Source organism: Zootoca vivipara, chromosome 6, assembly GCF_963506605.1.
Source record: "Zootoca vivipara chromosome 6, rZooViv1.1, whole genome shotgun sequence".
Lineage (NCBI taxonomy): Eukaryota > Metazoa > Chordata > Lepidosauria > Squamata > Lacertidae > Zootoca > Zootoca vivipara.
In genome coordinates this window covers 96,139,909-96,152,532 of record NC_083281.1, presented here as the reverse complement: position 1 = coordinate 96,152,532, position 12,624 = coordinate 96,139,909, and positions in this window count along the sequence as shown.

Here is a 12,624-nt window from a genome sequence, read left to right as displayed (position 1 = left end):
GGCTCCCTAAGCCTATAGAGCAAGATGAGCGCCACAGACCCAGAGTCCACAACTGGACCTACCGGTAATGGTCAGGGGTCCCTTTACCTTTAGACACAAGTCAGACATTTGTAGTATAAAACATATTCCATTAGGAAGTTTCAGGACAAGCAGCATATGTCTGTTGGGGATGGGAGCTGTAGTCTTGCAACATATGGGGGACCCATGCTTGAGAAACACTGGAACATTGGTTTACAACTGATGCATTTGACCCCACTATTGGGTCAAATAGTGCAAAAGCGGTGTTGTATAAGGCTAATTTTGGACAAGGCAGAGTCAGCAAGGCACTAGGGAGCATCTATGACGGTAATGTGGCCCAAGGCCCACTGTTCAAAACTATTTGCCATCAGAACAGTAGTATAGGTCCTGAAATAGTATTAGGTGTCGAAGGTCTTGAAGAAGTGCATTTGTTTTTAAAGGGCTTATTATTGTGGGATCCTGTTGTCGGCTGAGCCCAGTCCCTGACCTACTGCCTGTGTAAACTGCTTCCTCACCTAAAGCCTTTAAGCTGCTTTTCCCCACAGCTACCGTCTGTGGTCCTAAAGTGTGTCAAGCAGGTCCGCGAGATACTTTCTAGGCCTTGGTGACAGCTGCCAGTTTGAACAGCAGCTTTGCAGCTGTGGTGAGATTTTAGTGTAAGTGCAGGAACATGCAGAAATGCTGTTTAAGCAAAGTCCCTTGAAGTATTTCCACTTTGCCTGGCCTGTAAATTGATCTCTCTTGGTTCTAAACTGCTGGAGTGTGAACTACTGTAATGAGTGATCTAAGTACATTTCTGTATCATGGGCTCCACACAGACCTGAGCTGCGCGCGCTCCTTCCTTCTGGTAGATTGTGGCCTGAAGCTGCAGTTCTGAGAATAAGCTTCATTGTAAACTAATTTTGTAGTTAGCCTTTAAAATAGAATGTCCGTTATTCATTCATACACTTTAGTGCATTAAAGTATTCATTGCATTCAATTTATTCCATTGTTTTTCAGACCTCATTTGCAGCATTCTAGTGAATCAAAATCTAGTTGTAGTGCTAGGCTGTTGAATGCAGAAAGGCAAACTGCTCAGTTGTTTTAGGACTAGTGTCTTTTACTGACAGATTCCTCCTTGCAGGTCATTTCAATATTTTCCGTTTCAATGATTAGTTTTAATTTGCCCCTTAACAGGTTTCCTTCCATCAGCATCCCCTTTTATAGCAAAATAGCTCTTGTTTTGCAATTAAGAAAAAATAATAATGAAAGGGAATCTATAAGATTACACCTTGCCCCAAGCAACAAAATTAAGCAGCAATTTATTGCTGTTGTCACAGCTATTCTCATCAGGGAGCAATAAAATGGGTTCAATCTACAAGTAGGAAACTCAACGTTGTGGAGACTTGACTTCATTGTGAGCAAATGTAAGAGGATCTTGGCTGTGGAGACTTGCTTGATAATATAGAGCTATTTTAAGTGCTGTCTAGAGCCTCCCTTTTTAATCCAACTTGCTATGAAAAAGCACTGCCTTGGCCACGCTGGAAGAGAGCAGTCGTGATGGGACTGGGCTGCATGAGATACACTTGGTGAAAACAACAATACAGGCACCTGCATGTTAAAAACTGAGTGACTCTTTATCAGTAGCTGGGAAATCATTAAAAATCTGACTGTCTTGACCTGTAGCTGTGTCATAGTCCTCTCTGTTCTGAAATCACTTGGTAGTCCTAGGCAAGACCCTCAAGCCTTAGCCTCTCATCTGCTATATAGAGGTAATGTTACTGGCCTACCTTACAGAGTTGCTATAAGGATTATAAGCTAATTGATATGAAACACTTTGAACACACAAAAGCAGCAGATAAGTTCTACATGTCATATAGAGACCGCTGTTGCTTGGCAAATCTCTCCATATAGAGTTCCATATACAGTCATACCTCGGTGTAAGTACGCTTCGGTTTGAGTACTTTCAGTTTTAAGTACTCCGCAGACCCATCTGGAACAAATTTTCCACTTTCCATTACTTTCAGTGGAAAAGTTCGCTTCAGGTTAAGTATGTTTCAGGTTAAGTACAGACTTCCAGAACCAATTGTGTACTTAAACCGAGGCACCACTGTATCTGAAGAGGCAGTCTTGATCAGCTCAGTTGCTCTCATTCACAGAAGGTAGATCACTGGACAAGGCAAGGCCTCTTCCACTGAAGGGAAGGAAACAGAATTTTGCTTGCTTACCTGTGTATGATATGAAGAGCTGGGAACAGCATTTAAACCTGCTCCTTGTGGCTGCCCACCATTCTTCATGGTGGTGTGTAGTGTTTCAGATGTGGAAACGAATGGTCAGGAGTCCTAGGTCATTCAGGGCTAACGCCAGCATCTTGAATTGACCCTGGAAACTAGGAACTGGTGTAGATTTAAAAAAACGAGGCGTAGCACTTTCCAGGAGAAAAAAACGAACAAACAAAACTCCACTTTGATTTGCTACCTTAGTTCCGACATTTCTCTCCTTCCGGAGTTCAGCTCCCATGACCCCCCCCCCCAGCGGCCAGCAGGAAGGATTGCCAGGAGCTGTAATCCAACAGGTTTCCCAGCGCTGCCCTTCAGCTTCCTTCAGGAAAGTTGCCAGCAGATTGTTTTTTGCAGCTCGATCTGAACCACAATTAGCAAGAACACCACATTTGCATTTAGTGGGGGTTATTTTTTTAGTCTGCGTAGGTTTGCAGTCTTTATTATTTACTTGTGGATTTATATCCTGCCATTTAACAAAAATTCAAGCAATGAAACGGTTTGCTAAAAGGAGCAGCAGAATCAAAAAGTGAACCTGCTAAGACTACACTCCTTTGGAAGAGGCATTGAATGGAACAGGCAATCATATCGTGTCACCCTAAGTCAGGGGTGTCAAACTCAAATTCATCGGGGGCCGCATCAGCAGTTTGGTCACCCTCAAAGGGCCGGTTGTGTCCGTAGGACTATGTGTCCACTCTTTATTATCATAAATTATTGTCACTGCATTCAATTATTACTGTTTTTTGTAATAATGTAAGCTCATTCCCGCCCCCACGCGGATCACATTCCTGCGTCGTGGTGTGTGTGTGGGAGGGGATGTAAACGAGGGAAATTTGAACAAAAGGTGGGGATCGATGGCTTCCGGAGGGGGGGCTCAACTAAACCTTCGGCAGGAAGGAGAAAGCCACTGCTGGGATTAAAAACCTGCAGGTGGAAAGAGGGCTTCCCTCTCCCGCCCTGCGCACACCCAAACCCCGCTAGGCAGGATGCCACACACTGCAACCCACCCCATGCTTTGGAGTGGGGCAGGAACATGCGGTGCAGCGCCAACTCCCTGCTTTGCTTTTGCATCCTCCCTTCTCAGCGCCAGAGTCCCTTCCCCTCGTGCTGAGGGAGGGCAGAGGATTTCCTGAGGAGGAAGGCGGCGGCAGCCCCAGCGGACGTGCATCTTCACCTCAGAGCTGCTCTTCCCCCCACCCGCGCTGTTGTCATGTTCGCCGCCGCCTCTCCCTACCGGGACTGCAGGCGGAGGAGGCTTGAAAACCTCCCCCCCCCAAAAAAAATTCCCCTCCCACCTACTCAAACCGCGAGGCGACTCCATCTGGAGCCCTACATCACGAGGGGCTGAGAGGAGGCGGCGGCAGAGCGGGAAGAGCAGGAACCCGTGCCGCCGTCGCCTCCCTCCCGGCCGCCCCCCCCCCGGGGAGCAACTCCGCCGGAACTGAGAAGCCAAAGGGCGGCTCGGGGGTGGGGGGCAGAGCAAAAGCCAGGCACCCTCCTGAGTGTCTATGAGGAGAAAACGGGGCAAGAGGGAAGAGAAACCCGGCTCCATCAAGAGAGCGACTGTTGCACTTCGCCTACTTCCCCCTCAGGCTCACTCCGCGTCCCTTTCGCCCGCTCGCTCGCCCACCTCCCGGATGCAGCCGAGGAGAGGAAGGGAAGCGGCGGGCAGCGGCTCCCTAGTGCCGCCTCACTCGCTCTCGGAGACAACAGCATAGCCCGCCGAAAAAAAATCCAGCGCTGCTCCGTCCCGGCACCAACTTTGCCGGCGGCACCTGTAGGGCTTTCCTACCTCCTCGGCGGGCTTCCTCCTCCTCCTCCTCCTGCATCTCACTTCCCCATCTGGCCGCTGTGCCACCGCCTCCCTCAGCCTCATTCGAAATTGAAATTCCCTGGCCAAGGCCGTCAGCGCGGCTCCAGCGCCCCGGCCTCCGCCTGCAGCCCCGCCCCCGGTTTTGAACCTCGGCCAATCGCAGGCTCCAGAACTACTCTCAGTGGTTATTGTCGGCGGCGGCGGCTACGCGGGCCACATGACGAGGTCTGGCGGGCCGGATTAGGCCCCCGGGCCTTGTGTTTGACACCCTTGCCCTAAGTATTCCCCTTTCCCCAAGGTATTACTGCCTGAGTGCTCTTGTAAAACACTAATCTTGTTCTGCCCACTGAAAGTAGTGCACAGGTGAGCACTGGGTCATGTCAGAGGCAATGCGTATTACAGTACAGGACACTGCACTGCCCCCTGGTGCTTAAAGGAATAAGTGTTCAAAGAGATTCCTTTTTTAGGGCACTGCAAACTCCCAACTAGCAAGCCCTTTTACTCTCAAAGCTCCAACTTTGAGCCCGACTAGGGACACAGTCAGCAGAAGCGGAGCACAGAGAATGGAGCTTACTGACAATGATTTCCTCAACCTGAGATCTGGTGAGCAGCCCCACAGTGCCACTTGGGGCCAGAGAAGTGGGTGAAAACTTCCAGCTGAAATGCCACAAAACCTTCATACCACAAATGGTCTGGGTCCCCCCCCCCCAATGTCTTTTGCACTACAGCTTATCCAGACAGCAATAATGTGGTAGTATCGGGGAAGTGTCACAGAACTAATAACAGCAGAATAAATTATCACCGATGCCTTATTAATATGCCAGGAACAACAACATTGGTAAAGGTAAAGGGACCCCTGATGGTTAGGTCCAGTCATAGAGGACACTGGGGTTGTGGTGCTCATCTCAGTTTACTGGCCAAGGGAGCTGGTTCTGTGGTTTAACCCACAGCGCCACCCGTGTTCCCACAATATATTTATACCCCTTCCCTAAACAGGACAGCCTTCAGATGTCTTCTAAAAGTCAGATAGTTGTTTATTTCCTTGACATCTGATGGGAGGGCATTCCACAAGGCAGGTGGCCCTCTGTCTGGTTCCCTGCAACTTCACTTCTTGCAGTGAGGGAACCACCAGAAGGCCCTTGGGAGCTGGACCTCAGTGTCCAGGCTGAATGATGGGGGTGAAGACCTACATACCAGATGGAGCTGATAAGACACCTGCCCTGGACACAAAATTGATCTGCACCTCTATGGACAGCTGTGAGTCCAAAATGACTCCCAGGTTGCGCACTTGATCCTTCAGGGGCACAGTTACCCCATCCATTCAGCAGCAGGGAGTCCACACCTGCCTGCCCCCTGTATCCCAGATACAGTATTTCTGTCTTTTCAGGATTCTACCTCAAATCTGTTAGCTGCCATCCAGCTTCCAACCATCTCCAGGCACTCACACAGGACATTCCCTGCCTTGACTGGTTCTGATTTAAAAGGAGAGGTAGAGCTGGGTATCATCAACATACTAATGAACACCCAGCCTAAACCACCTGATGATCTCTCCCAGCGGCTCCATATAGATGTTAAAAGGCATGGGGGAGAGGACGGAACCCTGAGGCACCCCACAAGTAGAGCCCAGGGGTCTGAACACTCATCTCCCCACCACCACTTTCTGGACACGGCCCAGGAGAAAGGAGCAGAACCACTGTATAACAGTGCCCCCAGCTCCCAGCCCCTCTAGTTGTCCCTAACCCCCTGGAGATCATCGACCAGCGCAACCAAAGCAGTTTCAGTCCCATGATGAGGCCTGAATCTGGATTGGAAGGGATCTAAATGGTCTGCATCCTCCAGGCGTGCTCAGTCACCTTGCCCAAGAATGGAAGATCTGAGACTGGGCAAAAGTTGCCATGTCCAAATATGTTTTTTTTAAAGAAGCGGTTTAATAACTGCCTCTAAGCAAGTATAGGAAGGCTTCCTCGCAGAGGGAAGCATTCACTACCCCACAGAGCCCATCGCCCAGGCTTATCTGGCTCACATTTATGAGCCAGGATGGGCAAGGATCAAGGAGATGGGTGGTCAGTTTCACTCCTCCAAGCAGCCTGTCCACATCCTTGGAGGTAACACATGAACTGATCCCATTCAACTTGACTAGACAGGAATCTAGCACTCTCCTGCTCCCACGGTGGAGTCTACCTCTCTGAATCTGAGCGACTTTATCTACAAAAAACTTTGCAAAATCATTGCAGAAGATATTGGGGTCCTTACTAGGCCCCAGTGATTAAGGTGGTTCCGTTAGTTTGCGAACCACCTGAAAGAGTCTCCTGCTGCTGTTTTCTGCAGATGCGATAGAGGCGGTGAAGAAAGTCTTCTTCGCCGTTACTATCGCCACTTGGTAGGCTCGACGTGTCTGGTCCAATTCAGAATGAGTTTCACCACCGGTGCTTTAGCCATCTCAGCGATTGTTTCATTGCCCTCAGCTTTGGGGAAAACCATGGGGCTGTCCAGGCGCCATGCAATTGGAGAGGGCGCTTTGGAGCCAGACAGTCGATAGCCCTGATTAACTCCACATTCCAGCGGGCCACCAGAGAATCAGCTGAAATGCCATCAGCATGGGATAAAACATCCCTTACTCTCTGGAAACCATCTGGCTCCATTAGGTGGTGGGGGCGGACCATCCAAATCAGTTCCACCTCCCTCCCAGAGGGGAAGGGTTGTGGAGAAGTCCATTTGCACTAGGAAGTGATCCAACCATGGCACTTCTTTTGTTTTGCTTTTACTTAGTGTCAGATCACCAACATCCATAGAGGTGAACACCAGCTCTAAGGCATGTCTGCGACTATGAGTTAGGCCAAACTTATTCAAGAACAGCCCCATGGAGGCCACGCTTTCCACGAAGTCGTGAGCAGCCCCATGTAAGGTTGTGTTGGCATGGATGTTAAAATCCCCTAGGACAACCAAACTAGGTGTCTCCAGGAGAACATCCACCATGACCTGAAGCACCTCGGGCAGGGAATCCTTGGTGCAGTGGGGAGGTCGGTACACCAAAAAGAATCCTGTATTGCCCAACTTCCAGAACATGCACTCAGAAAACTGGGTCTTCCCAATAGGATGCCTGGTGCAAGCTAATGACTTCCTAAAAATCACTGCAAACCCATCCCCTGCCCATTTGACTTGGGTTGCTCTGCGTAAGAGAAACCTGGTGGACAAGCAGTGGCAAGAACAGGCTCATCTGCTTCATCCAACCAGGTCTCTGTTACACATGCCAGGTCAGGTTCTCCATCCACGATCAAGTCACCCACACACTGAAGACACCAGTCTGGAGAGGCCCTGCCTATATACAAAGATTTCACAAGAGCAGAATATAATAGTGGGTATAGAGTTCAGAGTCCTGAGTGTCTCAGCTTTCTATTTTTAATAAACAAGTTTCTAGACCTCATAACTGTGAAAATTGCTTGAAAATATGGGTCATGCCTGTTGAAATCTCTGAAGCCACAAAGATGGTTTAAGATTTGTTTATGTTCTTGCATTTCCCATAACTAGCAAAATCAAAATAAATTATGCAAAATAGTAAACATTGCAGAAGAAATTTCAAAGAATACATTGTGTAGATTTGTGAGACAACACAATGGATAGCAGAGGATAGCAGACTTCAACTTTAGGAGTAGGCTGGTGCTTGCATCATTTTCCTTTACATGTGCACCTGTCAATCTGACAAATTACAGAGCTTTCAAAGCTGATAAAAGCAGGAAATAAAAAAAGGGTTATTGAAGCAGCCATTATCTAGAGCCATGTCATTTTAAATTAAACAAAAATAATACAACTGCTCTCTGTTGCCTAACCCTCCTATTTTCCATACAAAGCAATTCCAGTTTCCAGAGATCAACAAAAACAACTTCATCATATTTCTGCACAGTGGAGGCTGGTCTGTTTGAGCAAATGGGACACAGCCCCAAGAACATCAGTCTGGGGGAGCACTGTTGCACTCAGCTCCTGCTTGTGGGCTTCCCGTTGGGGCATCTGGTGGGCCCCTGTGGGAATGGCATTGCTGGAGGAGATGGGCCTGGTGCACTTTTCTGTTTTTATGCCATTAGCCAGCTCTTGCCTCTCCTGCCTCCTTATTAACAACCAACCATGGGGGTGGCCCTGGCTGCCATTTCTTCCTCCTCCTCCTCCTCTGTATCAGTGTGGCCCTGTAGAGCTCAGCAGCAAGGAGCAGGGGCACAAAACTAATAGTTGGCTCTGCCTCTCCTTTGCTGATTCCATCTACCATTTCCCTGCCCATAAAATCATAGACACAGGTATATTCCTACATGATGTTGACATGAGGGCCAGATGAACTAGGGCCAGATGAACTACATCCAAGAGTATTAAAAGAACTGGCAGAGGTGATTTCAGAACCACTGGCAATAATCTTTGAAAATTCCTGGAGAACAGGCGAAGTTCCAGCAGACTGGAGGAGGGCAAATGTTGTTCCTATTTTCAAAAAGGGGAAGAGAGAGGACCCAAACAATTACCGCCCAGTCAGCCTGACATCAATACCATTCTAGATTCTAGAGCAAATCATTAAGCAAACGGTCTGTGAGCACCTAGAAAGGAACGCTGTGATCACTAAAAGTCAGCATGGGTTTCTGAAAAATAAGTCATGTCAGACAAATCTGATCTCGTTTTTTGACAGAATTACAAGCCTGGTAGATGAAGGGAACACTGTGGATGTAGCCTATCTTGATTTCAACAAGGCCTTTGACAAGGTGCCCCATGATATTCTTGTAAAGAAGCTGGTAAAATGTGGGCTAGACAATGCTACCATTCAGTGGATTTGTAACTGGCTTACTGACCTAACCCAAAGGGTGCTCATCAATGGCTCCTCCTCATCCTGGAGAGTAGTGACTAGTGGGGTGCCACAGGGTTCTGTCTTGGGCCCAGTCTTATTCAACATCTTTATCAATGACTTGGATGATGGGCTTGAGGGCATCCTGAGCAAGTTTGCAGACAACACCAAATTGGGAGGGGTGGCTAATACCCCAGAGGACAGGATCACACTTCAAAATGACCTTAACAGACTAGACAATTGGGCCAAAGCAAACAAGATGAATTTTAACAAGGAGAAATGTAAAGTACTACACTTGGGCAAAAAAAATGAAAGGCACAAATACAGGATGGGTGACACCTGGCTTGAGAGCAGTACATGTGAAAAGGACCTGGGAGTCTTGGTGGACCACAGACTTGACATGAGTCAGCAGTGTGATGCAGCAGCTAAAAAAGCCAATGCAATTCTGGGCTGCATCAATAGGAGTATAGCATCTAGATCTAGGGAAGTAATAGTACCACTGTATTCTGCTCTGGTCAGACCTCACCTAGAGTACTGTGTCCAGTTCTGGGCACCACAGTTCAAGAGGGATACTGACAAGCTGGAACATGTCCAGAAGAGGGCAACCAAAATGGTCAAAGGCCTGGAAACAATGCCTTATGAGGAACGGCTTAGGGAGCTGGGTATGTTTAGCCTGGAGAAGAGAAGGTTAAGGGGTGATATGATAGCCATGTTCAAATATATAAAAGGATGTCATATAGAGGAGGGAGAAAGGTTGTTTTCTGCTGCTCCAGAGAAGCGGACACGGAGCAATGGATTCAAACTTCAAGAAAGAAGATTCCACCTAAACATTAGGAAGAACTTCCTGACAGTAAGAGCTGTTCGGCAGTGGAATTTGCTACCAAGGAGTGTGGTGGAGTCTCCTTCTTTGGAGCATAGCTGCCAAGTTTTCCCTTTTCTCGCGAGGAAGCCTATTCAGCATAAGGGAAAATCCCTTTAAAAAAGGGATAACTTGGCAGCTATGCTTTGGAGGTCTTTAAGCAGAGGCTTGACAGGCATATGTCAAGAATGCTTTGGTGGTGTTTCCTGCTTGGCAGGGGGTTGGACTGGATGGCCCTTGTGGTCTCTTCCAACTCTATGATTCTATGATTCTATGACAGACACACCTCTGCAGAATACCCTTTGGATGCCTGTTCTATAAATGAGGTGATGGGACTGAAGTGTTTGGTGGGCTGTACCACTTACTCAGGACACAAGGGAGAAACGTGCTAAGAGGAAGGCACACTTGGCAAACCCTCACCGTGAAACTCCTACCCGGAAACCAATGTACCCACTGTGGGAGGACGTGTGGATCCAGAATTGGCGTCCACAGTCACTTACGGACTGATTGTTAAAACCATGTTTATGGAAGACAATCTTACTTGGCTATGAGTGATCACCAAAGAAGAAGAATACCACTTCAGACTGCTAAGATGGTTTAGGGCAGCTGGTACGGTAAGATAGTTGGAGCCATTCTTGGACTGGGATAGTTTGGACACAACTGTCCGTGCATTGATAATCTCAAGGTTGGATTACTGTACAGTAACGTGTTCTATATGAGGCTACTCCTTGAGGTTGGGCAGGAGGCTTCAGTCAGGATATAAGGTAAAGGTAAATGACCCCTGGACGGTTAGGTCCAGTCCACAGACAGCTTTCTGAGTTGTGACCAGCATGACCGCTTCTGGCACAATGGGACACTGTGACAGAAACCAGAGCGCATGGAAATGCCGTTTACCTTCCTGTCACAGTAGTACCTATTTATCTATTTGCACTGGTGTGCTTTCGAACTGCTAGGTTGGCAGCAGCTGGGACCGAGCAGCAGGAGCTCACCCCATTGCATGGATTCAAACCAACCTTCCAATCGGCAAGCCCAAGAGGTTTGGACCACAGTGCCACCTGCTCCCTCCTGCCAGGATATTAAACCATGCTTTCAGGATTTGCACTGCCTGCCAATCTGCTGCTGGCCCATGTACAGGGTGTTGGTACTAACATACAAAGCACTAGCAGCTCAGGTAGTTTTGTCCAATGAAGAAAACAAAAATGCAAAGTTAGACAAATCAGAGTAATAGGCCTTCTTAATTAAGAACTGACAGATCACTAGGTCTGGATGGCAAGCACCCAAGAATTCTTAAATAACACAAATGTGCAACTGCTGATCTTCTAACAAAAATATTTAACCTGTTGCCTCCATATCTGAGGACTGGAAAGCAGTCAATGGAATACCATTTTTTAAAAAGCAATCCAGGGGCTTTTTGCTGGAAATTACAGGTTGGTTAATTTAATGTCTGTTCCAAGAAAACTGGTGTAAAGTATTGTTAAAGATAGAACTACCAAGCATATAGAAGAAAAACTAGTATAACTTCTGTAAGATGTCTTGTTAACCTATTAGAGCTTTTTAAGTGTCAACATGTGTATAAAGGTGATCCAGTTGACACTGTGTACACAGACTCTCAAATATTTTGGACAAAGTAACTCACCAAAAACTCCTAAGCAAACTTAGAAGTCATAGAACAGCAGTTCTCTTGTGACTCAGTAATTGGTTAAGAAACAAGACAATGCAGAGCAGGAATAAATGGACAAATGTTGTTATTGCTGGTATTATATTTACTGTTCTCTTTTTTAAATCTCTAATTCATTTGTAACTGAAAATCAAAAACAAAAAACGGGGGTAGCCCAGTCTGTGGAGCGTGAGACTTAATCTCATGGTTGTAGGTTCGAGCCCCACGTGGAGCAAAAGATTCCTGCATTGCAGGGGGTTGGACTCATAGCTGCCAAGTTTCCCCTTTTCTCGCGAGGAAGCCTATTCAGCATAAGGGAAAACCCCTTAAAAAAAGGGATAACTTGGCAGCTATGGTTGGACTAGAATGATCCACGGGGTCCCTTCCCCATCGACAATTATTTGAAGCGCTGGCCATGCGGACTGCTTTGCCTGCTGCAAGAACCACCGGCAGCAGCAGCAGCAGGCGGCGAGAGAGACCCTCCATTGCACCTTGGAATGAATCTATGCGCTTGCGCAGAGACTGAGGATGACGCAAGAGAAAGAGAGGCGGGGCAGAGGCTAGTGCCGCGCCTGCGCTTTGAGACGCAAGCGCTGGCAAGGGAGGCGGGGCCAGAGCCGTACCCCGAGCGTTACGCCTGCGCAGTGCGCGGACACGGAGGCGAGACCTTCAGCTTGACAAGGAGGGACGGACTGACGGAGGAGGCGGAGGCGTCGGGCTGAGCGGCGGCCCTTTGAGGTGCGCTGCGAGGGAAGGCGGCTCGCGGCTGGAGGAGCCCGGCGATGCCCTCGCAACGGTGCTGGCGGAGGCGGCGAGGGGGGCCGCCTGAGGCTTCGGTGTGGGTGGGGGGCGAGGAGAGGGCCCGGCTTGGCCTGGGGGCGCCGAGGGCCTGTGGGGAAGCGCTGCCCCGCTTCTCCCTCGCCGCCTCCGCCCTTCCTGGGCTGCCGAGCGGGGGGCTCCTCTGAGGGAGGGCCTCCAGGCCCCCGCTGGCCCGCCCGAGGGCTGTTGCCAAGGCCGCGCTCGCAAGGGGGGGCGGGGGAGTCGTCGGTGGGGAGACGCTGAGACACCCCCCCCCGCCCCAAAAAGCAGGTCATCTGGACCACCGCGGCGTCTTCTTCTTATGTATTTGGTGTTGTGAATCGCCCTGCGATCTTCGGGTGAGGGAGGGGCGGCATACAAAATGAACAGAATAAAAACCAATAA